This window comes from Xyrauchen texanus, chromosome 17 (assembly GCF_025860055.1).
Source record: "Xyrauchen texanus isolate HMW12.3.18 chromosome 17, RBS_HiC_50CHRs, whole genome shotgun sequence".
Taxonomy (NCBI): Eukaryota; Metazoa; Chordata; class Actinopteri; order Cypriniformes; family Catostomidae; genus Xyrauchen; species Xyrauchen texanus.
The window spans coordinates 37,705,886-37,733,233 of NC_068292.1; the positions used below are offsets into that span (position 1 = coordinate 37,705,886).

Sequence of the window (27,348 nt, forward strand, 5' to 3'; positions counted from 1 at the left end):
AGTCGCACCCAGCCATTTCCAATCTGCTGGTTCAAATGCAAAATGTAAGTCGCAAATTTGCCTTTGACGATACTTCAATGTAATGGAAATTTTTAGTGCAAAAAAAAGACACTCCGATCTAATGGCACATCATGCCAGTCTAGAAATGGAGGTTACAGGTGAAGTTTTGCTATATTTCAAGAACTGCACCCCTGGCCACTCTTGAAAGCTGCCGAGGTGGTGAATGTTGCATTTTGAAAGACGTAAATAAATGCAGCCTTGTTAATGGCAAGATTGATACAGACAAGCAGATGTTCTAGGAAAAACTCTTGACAATATTCTAGCCAAGAAAACGAGTTAAACTAATTTAAAATATTACATTCTTCTTTCAAGTTCAATTTCACCACACACCAAAATAATAATAATAATAATAATTTGTGCCAGATTTTACCTATACCTTGTGCAAGGTTCTCTTGACATTAATAACTCCTCATTAATAATTTTAGATTTTCCAGACATTACGCTGCTGTACACTTCAATCCTGACACTTAAATTTCCATTCAAACCCAGGAATCACAATATTATGAAACATAAAATATTTGTCTTCAATAAAAACATCTCACTCAGTCATTTTTCCAACGAGACCCTCAGCAGCAGTCCGCCCACTGAATATTGACAGAGACACCATCATAGGAAGCTCCCGTCAGTATCAGGGGCAGCTTGTTTTTGTTGATGTATTGCCTCATCTTTTCTGAAATTAATTAAAAAAAAAATATTGCAGAAAACTGTCCTCTATTTGCATGCCTCAACACACACACACACACACACACACACACACACACACACACACACACACACACACACACACACACACACACACACACACACACACACACACACACACACACACACACACACACACGTTGTGTTTCCATGTTTTATGGGGACTTTCCATAGACATAATGGTTTTTATACTGTACAAACTTTATATTCTATCCCCTAAACCTAACCCTACCCCTAAACCTAACCCTCACAGAAAACTTTCTGCATTTTTACATTTTCAAAAAACATAATTTAGTATGATTTATAAGCTGTTTTCCTCATGGGGACCGACAAAATGTCCCCACAAGGTCAAAAATTTCGGGTTTTACTATCCTTATGGGGACATTTGGTCCCCACAAAGTGATAAATACATGCTCACACACACACACACACACACACACACACACACACACACACACACACACACACACACACACACACACACACACACACACACACAAGAATGGTGCGAAAACAAAAAAAACATCCAGTGAGCGGCAGGTCTGTGGAAGAAAATGGCTTGTTAATGAGAGAGGAGAATGGCCAAACTGGTCCAAGCTGACAGGAAGGTGACAGTAACCCAAATAACCACATGTTACAACAGTGCTATGCAGAAAAGCATTTCTGAACATACAACACGTTGAACATTGAAGGCTCACCAAAACTGGACAATAGACGATTGAAAAAACATTGCCTGGTCTGACAAAACTGGATTTCTGCAAAGGTACACAAATGGTAGTCCCACTGCAGCCTCAGTTTTCAGTTCTTTGCTGACAAAAGTGGAACCTAACATGGCCTTCTACTATCATAGCTCATCCGCCTCAAGGTTTGACATGTGCATTCTAAGATGCTGTTCTGCTCACTACAATTGTACAGAGCGGTTATCCGAGTTACCATATCTTTTCTACCAGCTCAAACCTGGCCATTCTCCACTGACCTGTCATCAACAAGGCCTTTTCGTCCACAGAACTGTCGCTCACAGGATGTTTTTTGGTTTTGCACCATTCTGAGTCAACTCTAGAGACTGTTGTGCGTGAAAATTCCAGGAGATCAGCAGTTACAGAAATACTCAAACCAGCCTGTCTGGCACCAACAATCATTCCATGGTCGAAATCACAGATCACATTTTTTCCCCATTCTGATTGTTGATGTGAACATTAACCAAAGCTCCTGACCTGTATCTGAATGATTTTATACATTACATTGCTAACACACAATTGGCTGATTAGATAAATCACATTAATACAGTAAGTAAATGTACAGGTGTACCTAATAAAGTGGCCAGTGAGTGTGTGTGTGTGTGTGTGTGTGTATATATATATATATATATATATATATATATATATATATATATATTCCCCGCCAGGTTTTAAAATGTGGAAATAAACTGTGGCAGGGTCAACTTTGACATGGGTGTATGGAGGAAAATTACATTTTCACAACTTCCCAAAAGAGAGATTACTGCAGTCAGAAGGAAAAAAAGATGGAAAATGTATTGTTACTCCCAAAACAGTAGGCGGCTTGATTTCTATTCATTTTTTTTCTTATTGCGGTGACATATTTAAAATTCATGACATAATTTTTGCCCTTTGAAAAAGTAAATATAGTGAATATTCATGACATAATCGTGATGATTTTGCTGACTATATAAAATGAAGCAATATGGATTATTTTAATGTGCTTATTATTTGGCCAATACATTTCTAAAAGAGCCCAGCAGTAGACTAATTTCACGATCCTTCAAGGCTGCACAATTAATAAAAATAACAAAAATGGTGATAAGGTCCTACTGTATGTGATTATTAAACTGCAAAAGGCTGCGATAAAAGACAGATAAACATGGTCAGTGTGCAATTCAGAATAAACCATTGACGTGTTGCTCTGTGCATGCATAATATTATGAGCTCATGAGCTTGTGTTTTAAGTGCTTCAAGAGCAGTTCACATGCATTGTGAAAGATAAAGTATGTTCAAGCATTCGCACAATTCCAAACATTAGTAACCAATTCAAGTTATTATACAAATGTTCAAATGCCGCAGTGTTAGAGAAATGGAGATGATAGCGTTTCACCAGAAGCGAAACATTGTAAACTGCACACTGCGATTTCACTGTCAAAATAAAAGCTCTAGGTGATGGTGAATTGGACAGAAATATATAATTTTTTATATAAAACAAATCTAATCCTTAAAATAATAACGATAGTTCAGTATTACATTAATAAACTTGACTCTGTCCCACAGTAATATTTTAGTAATATGCAATAATTAACTGAGTTCCAAAAAAAGGTGGAGTAGATTTTGCACACCTTGTTTATTCACAAAAATATCTTCGTAAAAATATATGTAGGTAAATAATGCTTTTTATTAAGTTACTATGTTTAAACATGAAAGTGCATATCAATGAAAGTGCTTAGACCTCATTCTCCCTGCTGTTCATTTAGTGAGAAACTCTGGGGAAACATGCCTTTATTATTTTTAAATAATTTCTTTTTTTCAGTGCCTTTAGAATATTGAATCTACTTGGGTTACAGTGGCTGCTTGGATAAAATGATGCTTCCGCTGGACCATTTCAGAGCAAATACATAATTATCAATATATATATTGTATATCCTCAATAGGCTAAAAAATATTGCGATAAAATAAATCTAGCTGTATAGCCCAGACCTGTTGCCAGGGTATTATAACACAAAGCACAGTAAAAAACAAACAAACAAAAAAATAAACTACATAATGTTCATTAAACAGTCTAGAATTACCCTGCTAAATTAAGGAAGAAATGCATCAGTGATCTCTGTGGAAAGGGTATATAAATAAACTTTGGCTTACCAAGTCGTTTCCAGTGTCCTAAATGATATTGTGGAATGCAGTCCTAAACACAACAAAAAGATTAATAACAGATTAATAATAATAATTAAAGAAAATACACAAAGAAACCCCTCATAACTCAAAAAAGGCATTCATGTGGAAAATACACTTCCTGATATGAGATTCCAGATACAGTAGCAGTCTGAATATTCCTTCTCTTTGTGAAAGTGTGTAACAGTAATTAAAACACTCAAAGACACTGTAGTCAATGAGACTGGCTATATGTATTTTCAATTTACTCTTTTAACCATGTAATTAAGTCAGTCTGAAATGAAGTGGATCAGCTAGTGCCCCTCACCCCTCAATGACAATCTGTCTTATATGTCCTGAAAACAAGTGACCCTACCTGAGCCCTACTGTCACAGGACTATTCCCTTCAGTTTTGCTCACTGATCTCCCAGCATCACAGAGATAGAGGGCAGAGGCAATGTTTAAAGAAATTGACCATCTGCCTTGATTTATGTCAGACCAAAACAGAACCCCAGAGAGAAGACAGAGGATGTCTGGTGGATATGAGATTATCTATAAAGCTGATGTAGTGCATAGCTGACAGAAGTAATTTCTTCAAATAAATATCAATATTTATTCAAATAAAGAGGCCATGTTCTACACTTATGACCATTTTTATCCTGCTCTCTGACCCTTAGAATAAATCATGATTCTGATCTTTTCGCATGTGAAATTAAAACAATGCACCCACCAAGATGCTTACTTTATAGGTGTTGTACTATAAACATGGGCTCATGGTTTTAATCCGAACAATGTGATGATCTTAATAACCAGCTGCTTTCACCAACTGTCTGGTCTGGGTGGACTGGGATGGAACGTCGCATGGTGAACATTAAAGTATGACTTCATAGTTTTCCATTATATGTTTTCTTTGAGCAAACATTTTATTTATAAAGGTAAATGGCTCACATTTTCAGTGGAATATAAAATCTACTTTGATAATTAATATGTATTTCTATCATATCTATAAAATGTGCCTTGAAGTTGCTTAAAATGATAAAAAAATAATAATAACATACTTTTGAAGTGGATAGTTCTGACTCAAACTTCTAAATGCATAAACCACATTTGAAGTTATTGTAAAATAGCAGATAAATACACACCTGTGACCGCACATCAGTTGCATTATATATTAACTCTTTATTTTGCTTGGCAACTATAAACAGCCTACAGTTCAGCTAATAAACTATATTTCTTGATTATACTGACTATATATCGTTTTTATTATTATAATTAAATGCAAATATTTTATTGTATTGATGTTAGACCCTATTTTATATATATACACACATACATACATTATATATATACACTCACCTAAAGGATTATTAGGAACACCTGTTCAATTTCTCATTAATGCATTTATCTAATCAACCAATCACATGGCAGTTGCTTCAATGCATTTAGGGGTGTGGTCCTAGTCAAGACAATCTCCTGAACTCCAAACTGAATGTCAGAATGGGAAAGAAAGGTGATTTAAGCAATTTTGAGCGTGGCATGCTTGTTGGTGCCAGACGGACCGGTCTGAGTATTTCACAATCTGCTCAGTTACTGGGATTTTCACGCACAACCATTTCTAGGGTTTACAAAGAATGGTGTGAAAAGGGAAAAACATCCAGTATGCAGCAGTCCTGTGGGCGAAAATGCCTTGTTGATGCTAGAGGTCAGAGGAGAATGGGCCGACTGATTCAAGCTGATAGAAGAGCAACTTTGCCTGAAATAACCACTCGGTACAACCGAGGTATGCAGCAAAGCATTTGTGAAGCCACAACACGCACAACCTTGAGGCGGATAGGCTATAACAGCAGAAGACCCCACCGGGTACCACTCATCTCCACTACAAAGAGGAAAAAGAGGCTACAATTTGCAAGAGCTCACCAAAATTGGACAGTTGAAGACTGGAAAAATGTTGCCTGGTCTGATGAGTCTCAATTTCTGTTGAGACATTCAGATGGTAGAGTCAGAATTTGGCATAAACAGAATGAGAACATGGATCCATCATGCCTTGTTACCACTGTGCAGGCTGGTGGTGGTGGTGTAATGGTGTGGGGGATGTTTTCTTGGCACACTTTAGGCCCCTTAGTGCCAATTGGGCATCATTTAAATGCCACGGACTACCTGAGCATTGTTTCTGACCATGTCCATCCCTTTATGGCCACCATGTACCCATCCTCTGATGGCTACTTCCAGCAGGATAATGCACCATGTCACAAAGCTTGAATCATTTCAAATTGGTTTCTTGAACATGACAATGAGTTCACTGTACTAAAATGGCCCCCACAGTCACCAGATCTCAACCCAATAGAGCATCTTTGGGATGTGGTGGAACGGGAGCTTCGTGCCCTGGATGTGCATCCCACAAATCTCCATCAACTGCAAGATGCTATCCTATCAATATGGGCCAACATTTCTAAAGAATGCTTTCTGCACCTTGTTGAATCAATGCCACGTAGAATTAAGGCAGTTCTGAAGGCGAAAGGGGGTCAAACACAGTATTAGTATGGTGTTCCTAATAATCCTTTAGGTGCGTGTATATATATTCAAGCAATATCACACGAGCAAGAGTGCGATATGGCCCTACATCAGCTCTGCTGTGATTGGGCCGTAGGTTATTACAGCAGTGCATGTAGGGCCATATAGCACGATTGCGAATGTGATATTGCTTATATACAACAGTTCAATGAACAAGTACATTTAAAATAATTTGGAAAAACTGAGTACGGTCATAAAAACGCATTTGTGCATGGAACTACTTTTATCACGCAGCGGATCAGAATCTGCCGTTGCTGGTTCAAAACAAATGTAATTCAAAAAGTTCACTTCAGAAATAGTGTCACAGCTTGTGCTGTTTCTAACAAGTTATTGGATAAACAAAGATAGATGGCTGGATGTGTGTGTGAGAGACAGAGAGACAGAGAGAGACGAGAGAGAGAGAGAGAGAGAGAGAGAGAGAAAGATGGAGCGTGTGCAATCACCTGTTGCCACACCCAATCAGAGATGCTGTCAGCTTTCTCAGTAGAAAATAGACATCCAAGCAGTGGTATTCCTCTCTATTTCGTGGTAGCCGTTGAGCAAGAGTCATTCACTATAGAAACATCGATGTCCTCCGCCATTTTAAACGTTCCATGAGCACTGATGGTGTGACACCATCAGCACTCAGACGCTTCACTGCGTGAATCGCTCTGCATTCATGCTGTTCTAAACTAAAGATATCTGTTGCGTTACTGACTTTATTTTTTAAATTACATATGTTAGACAGCAGGTGGTGGCAAAAGATAATTTTTTGTGTGTAATATGAGCCAGTTGGTGACAAAGTGAATCCATTAGTCATTGTTTACATAGAACTGCACTCCATGATCGCTGTATTACTAATACATTGCCAAAGCTAGGAAATAACTTTAAACGGCTTTAAATGGACAAATTCAGGATTAAGGCTCATGCTGAGAGACTCAACAGACTGATCTATTACAGAACTCAAGTGCTTACCTTTTATTGGAGTTTCCACATTGGACGAGAGACAGTATGTATCCAATCAGTTTCGAGGACCGGAACTAACTTTGATACACACACACACACACACACACACACACACACACACACACACACACCCCTTTTTTATATTATATACTGTATATGTATTGTATGTTGGTTTCAAACACCTAGTTCAAGCCAGATTACATTTTGATATCATCTTTTTGTTACAGTTTTTGGATAAACTAGCAAACATAATCAAGCCACATTGGCATACATTCATAAATTACAATATCTGAAGGCCAAAACAATGTTTTCATGTTGTTTATTTGCTTCAAATATGTTTTACTTTAAAATTTAGCTGAAAACCTTATAACAGGCTGCTTAATTCAAGCGCTAAATTAATTAAGGAGCGCTGTACATTTTGTTTTGGTGGTGGTGATAAAAATCAGTGTAATGCACACAATCTCATGGCTTTTTATTTTATTTCAAAAAACAATCTCACCTTGAGTAAAGCAACCAGGCTCCACACAGGAGATGAAGTGACACCACGGTGAGAGGTCACTGCCTGAGTGGCTCGATTCAACAGCGTCTGTTTGGACACTGCATCCGGATTACCAAACGCCAGCTCGAACCACGCACCCCCCATCATCACCTTGAAGCGCGCACACACACACACACACACACACACACACACACACACACACACACACACACACACACGTTGTGTTTCCATGTTTTATGGGGACTTTCCATAGACATAATGGTTTTTATACTGTACAAACTTTATATTCTATCCCCTAAACCTAACCTTACCCCTAAACCTAACCCTCACAGAAAACATTCTGCATTTTTACATTTTCAAAAAACATAATTTAGTATGATTTATAAGCTGTTTTCCTCATGGGGACCGACAAAATGTCCCCACAAGGTCAAAAATTTCAGGTTTTACTATCCTTATGGGGACATTTGGTCCCCACAAAGTGATAAATACACGCTCACTCACACACACACACACACACACACACACACACACACACACACACACACACACACACACACACACACACTTCTCAAAAATTACACAAATGGCTGCAGTAATTACACTAAAAAATTACACCACTGGCAAAACTGCCTTCAATGATGATAACAGCTGGAATCGTCATAATAACTTCCATTTATGTGACAGATCTCACAGCCTTGGGGAGCTACATTATGTCATTCAGTTTCCTAACACTGCTCAAAGCAGATCTAAACTCCTCTAATGGCATTTCATGCATGTTCAGAGATTTCTGTCCTCTCAACTACATAGATGTTTTCCAGCTGGGGGAAAAACAACATGTCCTAAGCAAGGGACTGCTAACTATTAAATTAATAATGATTTAAGTGGGGGAGAAATTAATAATTCAACAGCAATTTTTATGTTGTTGCGAGGGCCACAGAGTACCAGAGGCTATTTTTATTATTGTGTGTAATATGTTCCTGATAGGGTAAGGGTGAAGTTTTCCTATCTGAGACGCATCGCTGTTTGGGATATTGTTTAGATAAGGTAGATGCATCTCTCCTGAGCAGATCAGACCACCAAACTCAGGGTGAGGACATCAGATCCATTCCCTAATTTTGGTAACATTTTACAATAAGGTTGTAATAGTTTACATTAGTTAATGCATTAGGCATAATTAACAAATAATACAAAAATATTTGTTATAAAATGTATTAATCCTTTAAGTCCTATTTTTGATTGTTGGTTCATAAAACATTAACTTGTTAACATATGCAACTTGTAATATAAAAATATATCAGTATATATATAAATTAACATTCAAAAAGATGAATAAATGCTATATAATTATAGTTCATTGTTAATTAAGGTTAACTGTCGCACTCAGATTCATTTGCGAACCCATCAAAGATTCACCCATCTGTCTTTCTGACTTCAAAACACCAGAGAAATAGCATACAGTAGGCACCCAGGGTTTATATGCAATATGTACATGCACAAGTTTCTGAGAATAGCTATGTGAGAGTAAGCACACTTGTATGTGCTTCACTGTGTGGGTGGATATGTTTATATACCCAGAAGTATGAGACCATAAAAATATGGGATTTTTTTTCATTTCAATTGCAAAATACATAGTATTTTTCACATAAAATTAATAAATAATATAAATATGATGTCAAATGAAGAAATATTCTGCACTATTTCAAGGTCTCAGACTAATTTGTGCCAGTAAACTACTTTTTACAAAACTATTAGATTTTCTTGCTTCCATTGACGCATACAAGATGCACTTAGGAACATTCACAAATCATGCTGGAGTAAAATCAGAAAGAACGCGATAGTGCCATTTTGTACCATTTATATATTCTTAAGTTATCTTTGTGTAAACTAATACATCTGATAAATAAATTAATCAATATACACTACCATTTAAAAGTTTTTAAGCACTTTATTATAATTTTTTTCTCTTCACATTTTATAATAATAGTAAAGTAATTAAAACTACGGAATAACATAAATGGAACTATGGGAATTATGTTGTGACTAAACAAAATCCAAAATAAAAACTGTGTTATATTTTAGCATCTTCAAAGTAGTTACCCTTTGCCTAGAGTTTGCAGACATGTACTCTTGGCATTTTCTCAAACAACTTCTTGAGGTTTCACCCTGGGATGCTTTTTAAACAGTATTAAAAGGAGTTCCCATCTATGTTGAGCACTTATTGGCTGCTTGTCTTTATTATTTGGTCCAAGTCATTAATTTCAAATATATATTTTCTTTTATTAAATTTTAGTTTTACAATTAAATATGGTGGCACAATTATATTTTTGTCTACAGATCTCATTTAAAACATTTAAGCATTCACATTCAGATCAAAAGATTTTTTAAATCATGAGAAAAATTTCAGTCAAGCGTTTCAAAAGTTTTGACCGGTAGTCAAACTTTTGAAACTATAAATACATACACTCACCAGCCACTTTATTAGGTACACCTGTACATCTACTTATTCATAAGATTATTTAATCATCCAATCGTATGGCAGCAGTGTAATGTATAAAATCGTGCAGATACTGTATGTGTCAGCAGCTTCAGCTAATGTTCACATCAACCACCAGAATGGGGAAAAAAAATGTTTGACCATGGCTTTACATTTCTGTAACAAATAGTAGGCTTACTGCAGCCTCAGTTTTCAGTTCTTGGCTGACAGAAGAGGAACCTAATGTGGTCTTCTTCTGTTGCAGCCCATCCGCCTCAAGGTTTGACATGTTGTGCATTCTGAGATGCTGTTCTTCTCACTACAATTGTACAGAGTGGTTATCAGAGTTATCGTAGCCTTTCTGTCAGCTCGGACCAGTCTGGCCATTCTCCACTGACCTCTGTCATCAACAAGGTGTTTTCATCCATAGAACTGCCGCTCACAGGATGTTTTTTGCTTTTAGCACCATTCTGAGTAAACTCTAGAGACTGTTGTGTGTGAAATACTAAAACCAGCCTGTCGGGCACGAACAATCATGCCACAGTCCAAATCACTGAGATCAAAAATGTTTCCCCATTCTGATGGTTGATGTGAAGAAACTGAATCTCCTGACTCACATCGCCATGATTTTATACATTATACTGCTGCCACATGATTGGCTGATTAGATAATCACACGAATAAGTAGATATAGTACAGGTGTACAGGTGAGTGAGTGTGTGTGTCATATATATATATATATATATATATATATAGACACACACACACACACACACACACACACACATGTTAAGGTCTCACCGTCAGTCTGGTAGTTGGTCCTCCACTCCGATTGTGTTGTGGAAAGGGAACGGAGTCATACACAACCCCCTAACACACCTGGATCTTCTGAGGAAGGCACTAAATGTCCAAATCCCTAAAACATTCACATCATGTGCACACATACATATATTCACACTCATTATTAATAATACCAAAACAGAGCTTTCATGCATGTATAGTGATTTAAGAAGGATCTTCCAGGTAATGTAAACATATACTCTTGATCATGAAAAATTCTTCTAAATACTCTGTTCTGTCTCTACAGTCAGTTAGTCAGCCAGTCAGTTTAGTTATGATCACTAAAGCAAGATCTTACTGTAACGGGAAGGATGAATCCTTGGTATTCCAAATTAACCACAGCAACAGTCACAGAAGTGATGGATCGCAGCTCACCTGATAGGGGTTGAGCAGCAGGGGGCAGCACTGACATCAAGGCTGGTTAAAATAGAAACTTGGTGTTACAGCTGCTGTAAAACTAACCTACTTTCAAACAACTTTAAAACCACTGTGGGATGAGTATGTTTATCTGATGCAGGTACGCCAGAAATCACATGATCTGCTTTCAAACAGATCCCATCCTCCAGTTTAATCTACATAAAAAATATAGGAAAACAAAAAGACATAATTTTTTTCCTCATCACCAATGGTCTTAACAAATAGACACTTGGTCAGCTCAATGCAGTTAGATGTCAAGATATGTAACGCTTGATATATTTGTGAAGAAAAAGCATCCTGCTGGGAATGCATTTCACCTCCCAACCTCACCCGTCCATGTTCAGACTCTTCACTTTGGCGTTGTGATGAAGCTCCACTCGCTCTTGTCTCCTTAGCGTATCCTCTAGAGCTTCTGTCTCTTCAAAGACCACTGATTCCAGGACTCTTTTGATGCTCTCTTAGCCACCACACAGGAAACTACTTTATGACCAGCTCCTAAAATAAACAGCAAACAATATTTGATAACACTTTCTCTTAAATCATTATATGAGTCTTTATATAAGGTATTAAAAATACCTTCAAATATAAAATGGAATTCATTTTATGAAGACATAAATATTAGCAATTTTCCATTAAAAATGGTAACCTCATTTATGATACATTTCAACACTACTTATTAGTGCCTGACTGATATATCGGTTGGGCGATATTAGCCTTTCACCGATATATCTGTATCGCTGTATACGTTTACCGATATGCGCAGATAAGTAATGTAATTCATAACATATAATGCAGAAAACATGCTTTAGAATTGATGCCATAACATAGTTTGTCCAGCAGAGTGCGCTCCGACTCCTTTGTTTACAGAGCTGACTCTGAACTGACGGTGGCTCTGCAAACAGGGTGGAGTTAAGCGGTGCAGAGTTAAGCGGTGTCTTATCGGTAAGTTGCCAACTAGTTTGTTAAATACATACTGAAAAGTTAATTAACAATGACCGCATCATTTTCCCTTTTCAATGTAACTAATATAACATTAACCTTGTCCCTGACAACCATATCACTCATGTTTATCACATCTGTTTGCTGTGTTAGCCAGCTATAGTTAGTCAGTGCAGTCAGTGAAGCAACAGATTGAAGGGTAAACATCAGAGCATCAAGTGATGGCACAGAGGGCCCATCACTTGAACAGTTTGATTCTAAACCATGTGCCAAATGTTGGCTTTCTGAAAAAAGAAAAGGAGGAGGAGGAGGCCAAACTACTCAATGGCCATGTGATGCTGACATAATTGTGGTCAGTGATGCTGGCTCAGATTCTGTGTAAAGAACAATTCTTTGTGACTGTATATAGTTCTCAAGTTGAAAAAATAAGTTCAGTTCGCAAGACATCCACAAGATGGATGAAAATTCTGATGCTGTAAAAGGATGGCAGACGTACACACATGACAGGATGACTGAAAGTAAGTCACACATGACAGGATGACTGAAAGTAAGTGTTTTAAAAACGTAAAACGTAAGTTAATTCTTTTGTGGCACTTAAAAAAAGTTATTCAGCGCCTGATTTTGTTATCTTATAGGAGTCAATGGCTCCTTAATTGATTTTTTTGTCTGAAGCCCTACTTAGCCAAATACATTTTATTTTTTATTTATTATTATTTTATTTTTTTTACAATTCCTGAAATTTAATTGTAGAAACAATTCCATCTTAGGTCAGTTAGGATACCTACTTTATTTTATGAAAGTATAATGTCAGAATAATAGTAGAGAGAATTTTTTTTTATAGCTTTAATTTCTTTCATCACATTCCCAGTGGGTCAGAAGTTTACATGCACTTTGCTAGTATTTGGTATCATTGCCTTTAAATTGTTTAATTTAGGTCAAACGTTTTGAGTAGCCTTCCACAAGCTTCTCACGATAAGTTCCTGGAATTTTTGCCCATTTCTCCAAACAGAACTGGTGTAACGAGTCAGATCTGTAGACCTTCTTGCTCGCACATGATTTTTCAGTTCTACCCACAAATTTCCTATCGGATTGAGGTCATGGTTTTGTGATGGCAACTCCAATACCTTGACTTTGTTGTTCTCAAGCCAATTTGCCACAAATTTTAACTTCCTGGCTGATGTCTTGACATGTTGCTATCCACAACTGAAAGGATCTGTAAGGATTTAAAAGATCTGAAAGGATTTAAAACCAATCCAGAGATAGCTTTTTCTTGCTCAACAGGTAAAACATTTTATTTGACTGATAGTTAGCAAGGAAGCTCTTTTAGCACGGTAGTACATTAGATAGCTTTAGCTACTGTAATGGGGCATTTTATTATGGATTGATGTACTGCAGTGCTTGATTTCATTTTTGAGGAAGGACAATGGGAAAAATAAACCTTTATGATAGTAACAACGCAATTTCTAAACCAGTTGCTACCTTAGTCTATTTGCCTGCTAGCGAAGTTAAAATAAACCTCCCTTTTTCAGGACACTGTATTTTAAAGATAATTTTGTAAAAATCCAAATAACTTTACAGATCTTTATTATAAAAGGGTTTAAACGATGTTTTCAATGCTTGTTCAATGAACCATAAACAATTAATGAATATGCACCTGTGGAACGGTCGTTAAGACACTAACAGTTTACAGACGGTAGGCAATTAAGGTCACAGTTATAAAAACTTTCTACTGACTCTGAAAAACACCAAAAGAAAGATGCCCGGAGTCCCTGCTCATCTGCGTGAACGTGCGTTAGGCATGCTGCATGGAGGCATGAGGACTGCAAATGTGGCCAGGGCAATAAATTGCAATGTCCATACAGTGAAACAACACTACAGGGAGACCGGAAAGACAGCTGATCGTCCTATCATATGGTGCTTTAATGTATCACTATGGCAAAATCCTGATTTCCAACAAATGTTAAAGGCTGAAATCAATGTCTATATGGAGACCAACTGTTCCTCGGTATCTTCTGTGGGCGTGGCTTGGGAGGCACTTAATGCGGTTCTTAAAGGTCGGATCATAGACTATGCCTCATTTACCAAAAAATCCAAAGCAAGAGAACTCGTTGAGTTGAAAGGGAATTTTTAAAGTGCCGAGGCAGAGCTGAAGCGCTGAATGTCATCTGATGGCCTCAGAGAATTGACCCGATTGAAATAAAGATTTTGTCTTTTGGTTATTCAGGGCCAGACAGTTATACTTTCGGGGGACAACACAGGAAAACGTTTGGCTAGATATATAAAGCAGAGAGAGTCTTTTTCTACCATCCCCTTAGTGAAACCTGCTGGTGGTGAAAATGTTACCTCGGTCATTGATATTAATAATAATAATATTAATAATGCCTTTAAAGAATTCTATCGTTCTATCTCTTTCTATCAGCATTCAATAACTTTTTCGTTTTCATGTAAATGTACCTGTATAATTAATATATTATTTAACTTTACAGCTGTACATAATGACCTAATAAATTCTTCATGTTAGTATACGAAGAAAAAAAAAATACAGTTTCACATTTTTAGCCACCTGTTGTGACATTATATTTGTTAACATGATTTTAGTGTGATAAAATCACTTACTAGTGAACTTATCTCTGTAAAGTTATATCCAATATTACCATTTTGTTGTCCTGACCACATAACAGAGGAAAATCCTGTAATATGGTAACCGCTGTGATGCTTGTAAATCCCTCTTTTTGTTTCCCTACGTCACACTAAAGTCATATTAACATGTATAATGTTTATATCTTGAGGATATACTTCTAAAACAGTATGTATTCCAACATTTATGAAATTTTCAGCGTTTTTTTTTTTTTTTTTTACTTAAATGAGGGTTGAGTAAATTATTTTTTGTGTTAACTAACATTATGCCACAAATACTGTTGATTAACTTGTATCAAACCTGGAACATCCCTTTAAGTCTAAAGGCTCCTTGAGCTCTTACCTGAACCCATCAACATGCCCAGCACGATGGAGCCCCGCGTCTGTTCTGCTTCATAAAGAGGTGGAAAGCAAGCGCGCACACTCAACTGCCTGCAGTCCCCGGCAAACACCCCTCTACACAGGCTGTCAATGGCTATATCTGCCAACTGTAGGGAGAGACACACACACACACACACAGGGTTGATTAAACACACAACACAAATCAGTTTGTTTCAGAGTCTCCCCTTGCCGCCATACATTTGAGTCTGATTTGCAGTGGCAATGAAGCACCGTACAGCACAAGGACAACATGGATTGTTTAACAGGTCATTGAACTTCTGATCTCACGTCTCACCTCAGAACTAAGACGTCTAGACACAAATGTATGCACAGATTCATCCTCTTCTTTCCCTTTACTGATCATCATCTCCTTCAGAATGCTCTGGATTATGGGACGAGAGAAAGGAGAAATGGTGCGCAGAACCCCACTAAAGTAAAGGAAGAAATAGAATTATTAAAAGGAGTTCACCCAAAAATTTATATTGTCATTATTATACACCATCATTTCATTCCAAACATGTAGTCTTCTGTGGAACCCAAAAGTAGATGTTAGGCAGAATATTAGTAACTGACAGCCTCAGTCACCTTTCACTGAAGTAAAAAGTGACGGAGGCAGTCAGCCCCTAATGTTCTGCCTACATCTCCTTTTCTGTTACACATAAGTTTGGAACTACATTAGGGTGAGTAAACGATGACAATTCTCATTTTTGGAGAACTAATAAAGACTTCCATAAAGACTTAAAATAGTTACTAATGTATCAAATCAGAGATGACACAAAACTGTGCTTCATCTCACCCAGGTCCTGATGGCATCTTGTGCAGTTGTCCCTTCACATAGAGGTACCGGTTCTTGGAAGCCACGTGATGCTTCGTAACAGGCAGATTTCAGATTCAAGACCCAACTCAGACACCTGCATATGGCAATAACTCAATAAGAAATAATAACTAGAACACAATGTTGTTTTTTCATAAATATAGGCATTAATCTTTAATCGCCTGGGGAAAAGTTATTTATTAGTTATTTACTACATTTCATTGACAGGTACTTAGTCTTACAACAACTTACATTTATATAGCACTTTTTTTCTCAAACTCAAAGCACTTTACATAGTATAGGGGGAATCTCCCCAACCACCACCAGTGTGCAGCATCCACCTGGATGATGCGACGGCAGCCATAGTGCGCCAGAACACCCACCACACACCAGCTATTGGTGGAGAGGAGATGGTAGAGTGATGTAGCCAATTCAGGGATGGAGACTATTAGGAGGCCATGATAGATAGGGGCCAATGGGCTAGGACACCAGAGTTAAACCCCTACTCTTTTACAAGAAAGTGCCCTAGGGATTTTTAATGACCACAAAAAGTCAAGACCCACACAGACCATAGGGTGAGCACCCCCTGCTGGCCTCCCTAATACCACTTCCAGCAGCAACCTTGGTTTTACCAGGAGGTCTCCCATCCAGGTACTGGCCAGGCTCAACCCTGCTTGGCTTTAGTGGGCAACCAGGCAATAGCCGTAGGGTGATATGGCAGCCGACAATTTGTATCACATGAAACAGGATTTGCATACTTTCGAGAGGTACTTTAAGTAAATCAGAGTAGATAATGTATGTGTAAGAAAATTCAAACTATATTAGAAATAAACTGTTGGGTAGAATGATACATAGCAAAGGAATCACTTCTATTAATAGTATATTGGTGCCCTCTTGTGGCCACAAGAAAACTATCATTAGTTCAAGGTTGGGGGTAATAAAGGAATGTTTTGGGTTTAATAGAAGATTTATTAAGGTTTACCACAAAAACATAATTTCAACCTATTCCTAAGTTTAGTAGCGCACTTACGATGGAAGTCTATGGGGCAAGGCATTGCACCAGAACAAACTTTTAACATCCACACCACTTTAAAGGTAGAGCTGCAAAAATTAAACATTATACGTGTTTATATAAAACTAGTGTAATACATTTGGCCACTAATCTTATGTGCAAATTATGTGGTGTAATGGTCGAAGCACATAATCTGGTAATTAGAAGGACACTGGTTCGAACCCCACATCTGCCACCGTTGTGTCCTTGAGCAAGGCACTTAACTCCAGGTTGCTTGTCCCTGTAATAAGGGCTCTGTAAGTTGCTTTGGATAAAAGTGTCTGCCAAATATAAATGGACTTCTATGCACTTAAACCAGCATCAATTCATATTTTGTGATAAAATGTAATAGGCCTAGGATAAAATATTAGTATATATACTGAATTTACTGTGTGTGTGTGTGTGTGTGTGTGTGTGTGTGTGTGTGTGTGTGTGTGTGTGTTATATATATATAATGGCCAAAACATAGATGTTTTTGAGTTCATTTCAGTGGTTCGTACCAGCTCGCCAGGGCAAACTGTTCTAAGGAAAACTTAATTCTGGCTGCTAAACACCTTACTGGCAATTGTTCACTTCATCGGTAGGTGACCTGGAACTCACCCTACTTTGAGGCAGACAACTAATTCCAGTTTCACTGTATATCATGTCATTGCAGTCTCTACCTATGATCATGATTTCAAGCTCGATTACATTTCCTAGTGATTGACACGTGCGCTGACCACTAGATGGCGCTAGGAAGTGTAATTGAGCTTGAAATCATTATCGCCAAGGAGACTGGTATCAAGATATATAGTGGGGGGGGGGGAAGAGTTACATTTTGATCTGTTCTCACCCAAAACCAACTGAATCACTTCAGAAGACTAAACCACTGGAATTTAATGTTTATGCTGACTTGATCTGCATTTTAGAGCTTCAAAGGCTTGCCACAATACACTTGCATTGAATGGACCTACAGACCTGAGATATCTAAAATAATTTTTCTGTGTTCAGCAGAAGAAAGAAAGTCATACAAATGGCATGAGGGTGAGTAAATGAGAGAATTAAACATTTTGAGTGAACTATTCCTTTAAGTGCCCATTCACTCATGTGCCGTCCACAGACGAAGCCATTCACACATCTGCACAAAGATATACCCATCATCATTCTTTTGTCTGTATTCTGCCCATTAACAATCTTTTATACATACATTTTTGCAGTAGTATCAGTGTCATCATAAATTACAATAACAGTGTACTTGTTGCTTATTATAGCCACGCTTAGCGTGTTAGCGGCATGAATTCAGAATGTAAACAAGACAAATATTTTTTTTTTTACTGCATATATTACTTCAAATAATAATTGAATTGTTAACTTAAAACAGCTTCTTTACTGATCTCGTGTGAAGTCGACTCATTGAATGAGGCATGTTGTCATTGATAACACATCATAGTTGGTGTTTTACATGCTGTCTTGTGCATCCTTATATTTAAATGCTCCTCTACGCTCACTTTTCTTTATCTGAGCAAAGAACGAAGAATAACTTTTTTATGAGTGTGCTGGAGCCTTAACAGTGAAAATAAATTATTGTAAATATGTGCACGTCTGCCAACTCTCACATAACATTATAACAATAGGTTACTCACGTAACCCCGGTTCTCTGAAACATCGAGTGGAGAGATCCACCTATGGGAAGGGCATCCGTACCTGACCTCTGCAGAAGCATCCAATTGCACCAAGTCTGGCTAGACAGACAGAAGCGCGTGTCCTATGCTCGGTAAGGTCCCGCCCCTTACCTAAGGGCATATAACAATCTGCACGCGCTGCTGCTCCTCAGTAAGAATATTCGCTTCTCGTGCAGCAAGCGGGGCAAGCTTGGTGGATCTCTCCACTCGATGTTTCAGAGAACCGGGGTTACGTGAGTAACCTATTGTTCTCTTTCATCATCTCGTGTTCGAGATCCACCTATGGGAGACATGGACAGCTCCCCGATTGCCCAATACACTCACAGTGAGGTCCTGCAAGCCAGAAAAGGGAACGGTCGCCCCAAGGAGGCGGTGCTTGACACGTCCCGTAATTACACACATGGCAACCCTGAAGCACACAAGTGAGAACTGTGTACTGGCAGAGCTGAAGAAACATGTTAGTGGCACAAACATAAATATCAGCCCAGCAGCACCCAGTAAAGACAACACCCAGCAGGAATGTTAATGCATGCTCGGTGACATGAATGTGTACAGCCAACCGGCCCATTACCCCTTTTTCCCTACTTCATATATGTATATATATATATATATATATATATAAAATATATTACATATATAAAGAAAAAAGGAACCAACAGGGGAGGGGCTATGAAGAACCCACCCCCAGGACAGAATGAGCTACCGGGGTCCTGGTTACATCCAGTCGGTAGTAACGTACAAAAGTATGGGGAGAAGCCCAGCTGGCAGCAGAACAGATGTCCTGCAATGAAACTCCCCTGAACAGAGCCCAAGAGGCGGCCATGCCCCTCGTTGAGTGGGCTCTGATGCCTTCTGGAGGCAGCACTCCTGAAGATTCATAAGCCAAAATTATAGCTTCCACAAGCCAATGTGAGAGGCGTTGCTTAGAAATGGGATTCCCCGAGTGAGGAGGAGCCCAAGAGATAAAGAGCTGATTGCTCTTCCGAAAAGCACTGGTCCTATCCAAGTAAGCCCGCAGGACACGGACCGGACACAGACCATTCAGCCTCTGATCCTCTTCAGATGAAAAAGGAGGAGGGTGAAAAGCGGAAAGCTCCATTACCTCACACGAGAATGCTGGGAAGCATTTCGGCATAAAGGCCGGGTTAGGCTTAAGAAAAACCTTATCTCCACTAAGAGAGAATTTAGTGCACGAGGAATGAACAGAGAGTGCATGTAGGTCACTGACACGTTTAGCTGATGCTAAGGCCAGGAGCAACGCTGTCTTAAAAGACAGAATTTTCAGGGAAACGCCTCCCAGGGGCTCAAAAGGTGGCTGACATAAAGCCTCCAGCACCATGGAGAGGTCCCATTCAGGGACAGTCCTTCTAGTAACTGGGAGAGAACGGCGGGCACCCTTCATAAATCTACGAATGAGGGGGTGCTGCCCTGCCGTTAAGCCATCAAACCCAACATGACAAGCGGAAATAGCTGCCAGGTAGACCTTAATAGTGGAAAAAGTCCTGCCTTTATCCATAAGGTCTTGTAAAAAACATAAAATATCAGAGACTGAACACTGATATGATGTTGAACCACGCTCATCACACCACCCTTCAAACACTTGCCACTTACAGTCATATAGGGACCTTGTGGAGGAAGCCCTAGCGTTCTGTATAGTTGCAACCACCCGTGGGGGAGCCCCATCGAGCTTAAGTTTGTCCTCTCACGGGCCAAGCCCACAGAGCCACCCTGTCCGGGTGTGGGTGATATATTTCCCCGTTCAGCCTGAGACAGCAGGTCTGTGCGAAGAGGGAGGGGCCACGGTTGGGCATGCAGAAGAGGAATTATCTCTGCCAACCATGGTGCCTTGGGCCACCTGGGTGCTATCAAAATTAGGGACAGGCCCTGCTCTCTCACCCTGGCCAGGGTAGGAATTAACAGGCACAGGGGGAAACGCGTAGAGCAGCACTTTGGGCCACGGGTGGGCAAGTGCGTCCACGCCGAGGCGCGTCCTCGTCCTTTAGCGAGAAGAACATAAGACAGTGGGAGTTTTCGCGCAGGCGAAGAGATCTACGTTCGCCTTCCCGAATTTCTCCCACAACATGCCCACTATCTGGGGGTGGAGTCGCCAGTCTCCGTAGAGCGGGTTCCCCCTCGACAGAAGGTCCGCGCCCCTGTTCAGGACACCTGGAACATGGGTTGCGCGTAACGACAGGAAGTGCCGCCTGCTCCACACCAAAAGCCTGTGAGCTAGGGCATGAAGCTTGGGCGAGCGCATGCCGCCCTGGCGATTGATGTGTGCCACTGCAGTGGTATTGTCGCAGCGAACGAGCACATGATGCCCCTGCAGACGGGGAAGAAAATGATTCAGAGCTTTCCATACGGTCATGAGCTCCAGATAATTTATGTGGGCTGAACGAAGTTCGCTCGGCCACGAACCGTTCACCGTCCTGCCCTCCTGAGTGGCTCCCCAGCCTGTTAAGGACGCGTCTGTCGTTACCACTTTTCGCAACATAACAGCCCCGAGAGGGGTCCCATGTGCGTACATGTCTGCACTCCTCCAGTGGCGCAAGGCTGCTGTGCACGAGCGCGTCACTGTGACAGAGCGGCAGAGGTCGCGTAATGGGCTGAAGTGGAGGGATAAAACCCACTTCATGAATGCCCTCATACGCAGAAGGCCCAAAGGCAAAACTTGAATAGCTGATGCCATAAGACCCTGTAATCTGAGACACTTGCGATATGGCACATTCGTCCCCTCCTTGAATTGTGATAGACAATTCATTAGAGAGCGAACGCGTTCTTGTGAAAGGCGCAGCGCATTGAGATTGAATTCAGCTCCAGACCCAGGAATATAACACTCTGGGCAGGTGTGAAATTGCTCTTGCTCACATTCACTCTGAACCCGAGTGATGTGATGTGCGTGAGCACACGGCGAGTGTCTTGCACCACCTCTTCCCTGGAATTGGCTATGATTAACCAATCGTCTATGTATGTTAGGATCCTGAGACCCGTTATTCTCAGCGGCGCTAAGCCCGCTTCCGCACATAGACAGAACACCCTCGGACTCAGCGAGAGGCCGAAAGGGAGGACTGTGAATTCGTAGCATATGCCCTGATAGGCAAAGCGAAGAAATTTCCTGTGCGGGGCGTACATATTGATGTGGAAAAAGGCATCTTTCAGATCGACTGATGTGAACCAGTCGTTCTGATGAATTGAGCTGCGAGTGTGCCGTGTGTTAACATTCTGAAATTGTATTTCCTCAAATGTTTGTTTAACACTCTGAGATCCATAATAGGACGGAGAGAGCCGTCCTTCTTTGGAACTAGGAAATAACGGGAGTAAAACCCCTGATTGTTGCCCCATATCGACCAGGAGTTCAGCCTGGTATGCAGACAGAAGAGAGGAGACATTGAGGGCTCTGACGGCCAAGGCCGAGGCTTTGTAAGAGGCCTGGTGTATAGAGGCAGAAAACCGGTCCATTTTGTTCGGGAGAACAGGTTTGGGGGGGGCAAGTAGACCACCTTGAGATGGATTAAGGTGTCTGGCGACAGAGGGCTCGATGGCGGGGGGGTCACCCATCCCAAGGGCCGTCATGTCCTTTACTTCAAGGCCCGCGAGACCGTGTTTTAGGTCCAGCGGGTCCCCCAAAAGTACCTCATATGCTTTGTGCATGCAGGAAGGACGGGGAGAAGTTGTTTTCTCGAGCCTGGAGGAGGTCCCAGGAGTTTCCCGTCATACACGTCCCTCTCTTGGTCAGTGGCACTTTGTAAAGCTGGCCATTCGATATTGAGGCGAGCGGCCGCTCGCTCACAAACCTCGATGAGGACAGACTGGGTGAGGGCTGCAGGGGCGTTAGCCTGAGTCACAGAAGACGGGATGGCATCCTCGTCCTCCGAACCTTCAAGAAGGCCCGCATCGTCGTAGTCACCAGAACCAGCCGGCTCATTGGCGAACGAGGGGTCCACTGAGAGAATCTCCTCAGGAAATTCCGGGTTGTGTTGATCAGCCCAGCTGAGCGAGGCCGCGCCCCGGGAGGAAACCAGGAGCGCGTCGTCATCACCGTTACCCCCATCGGAGTCGGAGAGTTCGAGGTCGGTGCACTGGGTAGCGGCGACCTTGAGCCTCCGGCGGCGGAGTTTTTTAGGCAACGCCAGGCAGTGGCTACAGTTTTCCGGAAACTCTAGAGCCTCCTCCGCATGTTTGAGACCCATGCACACAACACATAAAGGATGGGAATCCTTGGCTGCGATGAGGGCACCGCACGCGGCCGGGCAGGCACGCGATAGGCTGCCCCCAGAGGAGGCCGTAGGCTTAGAAAATGCCATAAATGTTCGAAAACTCCGAAAAATCCTTGCGTGGAGCAGGAGAGAGAAAAGGCGGGCAGCCTGGTGGTAGTTTAGAGCGAGCTTGGGCGGCTTGCAATAAACAATAAACAGCTAAGTTGGCTGAAAAAGGTTAATCACGTCAGGCGGAGGCTGATCTGTGCGATGTATCCTCCTGTAGACGGGTGAGTGAAAAACTCTAATTTCAACCGAGCTGAGTACAAAACAGAGGTCGCGAGAAGCGAATGTCAACTGAGGAGCAGCAGCGCGTGCAGATTGTTATATGCCCTTAGGTAAGGGGCGGGACCTTACCGAGCATAGGACACGCGCTTCTGTCTGTCTAGCCAGACTTGGTGCAATTGGATGCTTCTGCAGAGGTCAGGTACGGATGCCCTTCCCATAGGTGGATCTCGAACACGAGATGATGAAAGAGAACATATTCTCACATGCATACCATATTCAAAGCAGGTCGCACCCCTCGTGGTCCATGCTCAAACACCGCTCCATCTTCCCTCCGTGTGGAGCTTAACCAACCGCCAAACCTCCCACCTCCCTCCAGCAGCACAACCTAAATTACATGAGAATAAGTGATGTGGTGAGCATAACTTTGCACTTAATTTGAATGAGTTGAACATGGAGACCCAGGTTTGAGTCTGACTTAAGTCACATACTGATACCACTCCCCCTCTTTAACCCCTTTGGAAAATATACAAAAAGCCCAAAAACAAAAATGAAAAGAATAAAAACAAACATACAAACAAACACAAAATATATATTCAATCAAACAATTACATTTCCACATGCTTTCACATCTTTTTATATATATATAAAATAAAAAAAACCTGATGCAATATTAACCAGAAAGTATAAAAAAATATTGATCATTTCTTTGTGTAAAACATCCTGATGATGAACAAATTACTGAGTGCACCATTAATGTTTCAAATTAGTAACATCTTGCTCAGTAATGACTTTCATATTCGCTTCAATGATTGCAAGCTGTCTAGGTCCTGAGGCATCACAGCAACATCAAACCATGAAAGCAGGAACAGGCAAAAAGGTATTTGTTTTATTGGAGCGGGACCTCAAAAATCACTCGCTGATTGAATCACCTGCTTTAAATGTGGGGAAGCAAAATGCTGTAATAATAAAGAAGCAAGGTTGGTGCTGTCAATTTGCCATTTCAGAGAGTTTCAAAAAGTATACCTAAGACCAGATCAATTTTAGGCAGATTTCCCTTGCAACAAAACGAAAGCCTATATTGTAACTAATTAAATTAGGGTATTTTAAAATATTTGTTTTGGTTCAATAAAAGTTAAGCTCAATTAACATTATTTGTGGCATAATATTAATAAATGCAAAAATAATTTTGACTTTTTAAATATTTTTTCCCCCTAAGCGGTAACAGTAATAATAATAATAATAATAATAAACTTTATTTTATAGAGCTCCTTTAAAAGCAGTTTCTTAATGCACTGTACACAAAATAAGCAGTACATATCACAATAAATAAAATAAAAAATAGACAACAGCAAGCTAGTTTTAAAAAGTATGTCTTAAGTTGAGCTTTAAAAATTTCATAAGTCTGAGCTTCATTAAGTTCTAGAGGAAGAGAGTTCCAAAGGGTAGGAGCATAGACAGAAAAATCCCTATCACCCACAGATTTTAAACGCTTTTGTGAAACAGTCAACAAATAAGACAGCGAGGAGCGATTTGCAATTTAGGGTGTAAGGGATTAACAATACAGATAAATAATGAGGAGCCAAGCCATGTAATGCTTTGTATGTCAGCATCATAAATTTAAAAACGACACAGAAACTGACCGGGAGCCAGTGCAAGGAATCTAATACAGGAGTAATATGATTGCATGTCCTGGTCCCAGTCAGGATCCAGGTGGCAGAGTTTTGTACATATTGGAGCGTATTGAGTGCGGATTTAAAAACTCTGGCTAAAAGGGCATTACAGTGATCTAACCAAGAGACAACAAATTAGTTTATCAGCTTTTCGGCTACAGTGAAATTTTGCATAGGGTGCAATCTTGCTATAAATAACTCTCGTTTGTATGTTCCTTATCTCTTGATTATTAATTTAGAGCAACATCAATGCCGATAAAAACATGGATAAATGAGCATTGTTGAAAGCAACTTTGTAGAAATGAATGGAGCTGCATTGATTAGACTGTCTTACTGACGGCCTATCACATAAGTGTTGCTTAATCAGCCCAAAGTAACAAAACACAAAGAATACTGTATACAAATCCACCATTTGGACTCGTTATGGGCTAAACTTGGAATAGTGCGGTGGACAAAAATCACCTTTTTAAATAGTGTGGGGGGCACGTCTGCTTTTCAGTAGGCCACGATTATTTATGTACATTAAAAGACGAAGATCTACTGTAATAGAGGGAGAATGAAGGAAGGTCCACAGAGATACATGTCCATTATGTCCTTGTCTTATTTAGTGTGGCATTAAAACATTGTTGTTTTGTCCCCTTAAAAGCCATGGCTGGGTATTCCGATGTAGAGGAGGTTCTATCTACTGTCAGACAACAACTTGGTACTGAATGAATGACTAGCCAATACATAATGGAAAAAGTAACTATTCAAGAATAATAGAATAATATATAAAAGAAACTGTAAAAGGTCCATATTGAAAACAGATTAAAAATGTAATTTGGAGAAAGACCACACAGCTCCAAATGGAGTACAGGGCACTGTGCATCAGAAAGATACATTTTTCATTGAATAACTTGACCACCAGCTAAAAGAAGGCACTATAAGTTACTCTAAATGACAGCATGTCTTATTTATATTTAAGATAATAAAAAGAGTTAATGTCAAGACAGCGAGAGTGAGACAAAGAGACCCAAGAGCAGAGGAGCAGTTCAAAGGATTTATTTAACAAAAAATATTAACTTCAACTGTGCTGGCGAAGACCGATGATCCCGGTTTAGTGTCGAAGTCTGTTCCCCCTATTTTCCCCCAGTTAGTGTTCCCCTTAGTGGCATTAAACATTAAACATAGGGGGGGACAGATTTCAACAAAGGGAAAACAGACTTCTTCAAAGGGGAATCATAGGGGGAACAGACATCGACACAACCCCCTATGTTCCCCGGTTAGTGTTCCCATTAGTGCCGTTAAATATTATACATAAGGGGAACAGTCTAATCCCCCTATGTTTAATTTTTAACAGTGCTGTCGAAGTCTGTTCCCCCTATGTTTTCACTTAGGTTAGTGTCGAAGTAAGTTACCCCCTATGTTTAATGTTTAATGGCAATACTGGAACACTAACCAGAGAAACATAGGGGGTTGTGTTAAAGTCTGTTCCCCCTATGTTTAAAGTTTAACGGCGCTATGGGGAACACTAACCGAGGAAACATAGGGGGAACAGACTTTGACACAACTCCGGCACAGGCTGCAGTAACGGGAAGAAGTTTGTGGATGCATGCGCCATGGCCGCGCAATGGGCAAATCCGTGAATAGTGTGTTTGTATGCAAGTGTGTGCATCATGGATGTCTGGAGCAGATTTGTATTGAAAGTTTAGTGAGGTGCAGAGAACAGCGCCCTGCAGACTGGAAGGCAATCACTCTCCCGACATGCGGGCAGAGACGAGGAATCCTCCGTTGAAGATTTCTGAGCGCAGAGAACAAGCGTTCAGCAAACTGGAAGGTAACCACACTCCCGACATGCATGCAAAGACAGGCAACCAAAAAGATACACAAGACAGGACCAACTAGGCAGAGAGTGTGAGTTGAGTTTCTTTACACCAAACAACAATATAGCAAAGATTCTGAGAACATGAAGGGATTAAGTAGGGAGTGAATCAGTGGAGAATAGGGATGTAACGGTACGCACATTCATACCGAAAATTTTCAGTATGGGTCTTTCAGATCGACACACACGTGTACCGAACGAATTCAGCATTGTTTTAACCACTGCACATGCGGAACTTCTGTGTGTGCAGAAAGTAATTTGAAACTCAGAGTTCCCCCCCCCTAGCAACTTTTGCAAGGAATCAGATGTTGTTGGTTCAGCTACCCAACAAAGCATGCACGAGTAGTTATGGCAAACTTGATGATCCTCCACTATCATTAAAGTCTCCTGTTTGGGAACATTATGGTTTCACAGTTAACTACAATGACGACAGAGAAAGTCAGGTGGATTGGACGAAAGCTATCTGCCAGC

At 40.3% G+C, this 27,348-nt stretch overlaps 1 pseudogene; it reads right to left on the reverse strand.

The window, feature by feature from the left end:
• Positions 1-26,616, reverse strand: LOC127657688 (protoporphyrinogen oxidase-like; annotated as a pseudogene).
• Positions 26,617-27,348: the final 732 nt, after the last annotated feature.